This window comes from Dioscorea cayenensis, chromosome 1, assembly GCF_009730915.1.
Source record: "Dioscorea cayenensis subsp. rotundata cultivar TDr96_F1 chromosome 1, TDr96_F1_v2_PseudoChromosome.rev07_lg8_w22 25.fasta, whole genome shotgun sequence".
Taxonomy (NCBI): domain Eukaryota; kingdom Viridiplantae; phylum Streptophyta; class Magnoliopsida; order Dioscoreales; family Dioscoreaceae; genus Dioscorea; species Dioscorea cayenensis.
Window position 1 is genome coordinate 22,727,731 of NC_052471.1, and position 3,760 is coordinate 22,731,490.

A 3,760-nucleotide genomic window follows, 5' to 3' on the forward strand; every position below is an offset into this window, starting at 1 on the left:
TTCCCAATGCCAGAAGATAAGAGATTGAATAACGTGCCATCTTATCTTCTTAGTAACCGTCGGATGGATTTCATCTGCACCAACACCGTTGGATTTGATATCATCTCACCAAACCCTATCTTGTCACACTTCCCAATGCCAGAAGATAAGAGAATTGAATAATGTCCCCAATTCTTATAAATTGACTTTTTTATTATTCTTTCCATTCATAGAGCCATAAACATAAACTCAAAATGAATTAGAACATTGGAGATGATGACAATATGTTCTGGATGTATGATCTATTTTCAGTGGAAGAAGATGCAATGCATCGTGTTATTCAAAATAATAACATGATATTAGAGTTAACCCTTAGTCATCTGAACAATCGTCGCTCCCATGGTGGCTCTATTCCAGGGAATGTTGTTATCAATAGCAATCGTGAAGAAGCAGATCACAATTTGTGGAATGATTACTTTTCAGAGAATCCATGCTACAATGCTGAAATGTTTCGCCGAAAATATCGGATGTCACGAAGTTTGTTTCTTCGCATTGTTGAGGAAGTTAAGGACCATGATAATTACTTCCAACAATACTGTGATGGTCTAGGTCAAGTTGGGTTATCTAGTTTTACAAAAAATTACTGCTTCTTTTCGAATGTTGGCATATGGTTTACCTGCTGATGCTACAGATGAATATATCAAAATCGGTGAATCAACTGCAATTGAAAGCTTCAAAAGATTTTGTCGAGCCATCGTAGAGATTTTCGCTGAACAATATCTTAGATCACCTAATGCTACTGATATCGCAAGACTCTTACACATTGGAGAACAAAACGTGGCTTTCCAGGAATGTTAGGAAGTTTGGAATGTATGCATTGGAAGTGGAAAAAATTATCCCATAGCATGGGCTGGACAATATAGAGGAAGGTATGGATGTCCAACCATTATTCTTGAAACAGTAGCTAACTATGATCTTTGGATATGACATATTTATTTTGGTATGCCAGGTATCAACAATGACATAAATGTTTTGGAGCTTTCGAATTTGTTCTCCAACCTAGCACAAGGTATTTCTCCTCCTGCTCATTACGTTATTCAAGCAAATGAGCACCATATGGGATATTATTTATCTGATAACATATGTCCAAAATAGTCTACTATTGTACAAATTATTTATCAACCACGAACTCCGAAGAAAAAATATTTTGCAATGAGACAATAAACATGCAAAAAAGATGTCGAGAGGGCATTTGGTGTTCTACAATCTCATTTTACAATTGTGGCAGGACCAGCACAGTTTTGGAGGAAAAATATCTTACACGGCATAATGACTGCATGCATTATTATGCACATCATGATAGTTGAGGATGAGCGAGATCTCAATGCACAAATTATGGATGTAAGTGAAGTGCCGACTCCCAGTAGTTGAATTGGTACAAGATGAAGATGCTCGATTTGAATAATTTCTTGGTCGTTACAGGCAAATTAAGGACAAAGACGCTCATATTGCACTTCGCAATGCATTGATTAAACATTTGTGGTTGCGCTATGCAAATAACGAAGATAATTAAAAGCTTGTGTGCTACTTTAGTTTTTAATAATGTGTTGTTTTCACTGATGGTGCTTGTTTGTATGTTATGTTTTTATTAAGTAATTAATTTAATGTAATGTTTGTATTTATATTTGTAGTTTATCAATCAAATTTTATATTTAATAAATATTTATAAATAATATAAAAATAAAATTTATATTTTAAATAATATAATATTTAAATTCAATGGTTAAAAGTTAAAAATTAAAGATGATTAAATTTATTACTAGTATGAATATAAAAGTGTGAAGTGAGAAGAATATTCTTAGAATATTCTATTTAAGAGTTAAAAATTGAGATTGTGGTTGGAGAAATTTTTACTGTAAAAACTGTATTTTTGTGTACTAAAGCGCCAAATATAGAGTTTTGGGTTGGAGATGAGTGCTTATTAAAAATAAATTATTTTAATTTTTTTTTCCCTAAAAACTTATTGAATTGGGTTAGGTTTGATCTGTAATATATTGACCCAAATGGATCCCTTGGGCTGGTTGAGTTGGAAATTCAAAGCTATGAAATATTATAAGTGAGAAGTGTTAGAAGAGAGCAATGAAGAATGGATCAAAGTCCTCATACCTTGAACACCTTACATGAGTGACCCTTTGGGTCTACATATAGAACACATAAGTATACATATACGTCTATACATACAGATACATGTAAACATATATATATATATATATACAGTACAACAATACATCTAACACCTCCCCTCAAACTCAAGGCGGATCATGCGTCTTAAGTTTGGATAACATGAATAGATGGTGATCACGCGTCTGCGCCTTGGTAAAGAAATCAACCACATGGACCTCTGTAGGAAGATAATGAAGTGACACAGTCTGGGCACGTACATAGCATCGTGTGAAGTATGCATCCACACCAATATGTTTGGTCAGCTCATGTTTGGCCGGATCTAATACCATGTTAGAAGAGAGTGATGAAGAATGGATCAAAGTCCTCATACCTTGAACACCTTACATGAGTGACCCTTTGGGTCTACATATAGAACACATAAGTATGCATATACGTCATACATACATATACATGTATACATATATATAGTACAACAATACATCTAACAAGAAGCAAGTGAGAGTGCAGGCTCGACCATCTCCACGCTATATTTTGTGTGGCGATTCACAAAAGTAGCATTTTTTGGGATCGATTTCCACATGGAAAAAAAATTCTTCTCTAGCACAACATGGGGACGCCGCTGAACTCCACCTGGGCACAACTATCTAATACCAACGGGATTACCACTCTCGACGAAATCCAAGACCTGCTTGAGGTCCTCTCTTTATCCCCTTTGTTATCTCCTCTTCAAACTTGTGCTTTTTCCTACTTCATCGCCTTCTGTTGCTTGGTTTATCAGTCTTTTTAATACTCATGTAATTGTATGTTTTTTTTTTTGGATTGGGTTTATTCTATTTTGCCTAATGATCGCAATTTCTCACAGTAGGTGACATGATTTTCTGTGTGTTATGTGTGTTGGTGGGTGCGTCATTGATTGATTGTATTTTGTAAGACTTGCAACTCTTGATCTTGTTAGGAATTAAGTCCATGTGAGAGTACTTAATTTGGTTCAATTTGCATAATGTGGAACCTGGTGCTTAGAATAGTTCCTTTGTGTGTGTGTGTGTGTCTGTGGTTTCCAATTAGATTTCATGAATTAAACTTTGCAATAATTAAATTCTGAATGTACTTAGGTTGCAAATCCCCGTTGTATCAGAATACTTATAAAAGTTTGAATGTAGGAAACCTTATTTTAAACATATATTTTTAATGTTGGAGTTTTACTACATCCAGGCACTATGATGGGCGACTGTTTATTTTATTTAGGCCATTTCTATACTTTTTGTTTGCTTTTGGTTTTATTTTTGTTAGATGTGTGTATGTATATTAGATAAATGTATGTATATACATGGGTATACCTGTATATTTGGCCTCTATATGAAGCCCCATGATCACACTTGTTGTGTAATACATGAGCATTGATCCATCTCCTTTCTTCTCTTCTTTAATTCTTCTCTCTTCTAACATGGTATCAGACTAGGTACCTTCCTCCGACCATCTCTCCGGCCACCCCTCCGGCTATCTCTCCGGCAACTCTACACTTCACCAGTCCTTTCTTCTTCCCTCTTCTCTTATTCCTCTTTTCATCTCCTTATTTTACATTCATTCATTACTCCTA

At 34.9% G+C, this 3,760-nt stretch overlaps 1 pseudogene; it reads left to right on the top strand.

Moving 5' to 3' along the window:
• Positions 1-272: 272 nt before the first annotated feature.
• On the top strand, positions 273-1,552 carry LOC120257883 (annotated as a pseudogene).
• The last annotated feature ends 2,208 nt before the right edge of the window (positions 1,553-3,760 follow it).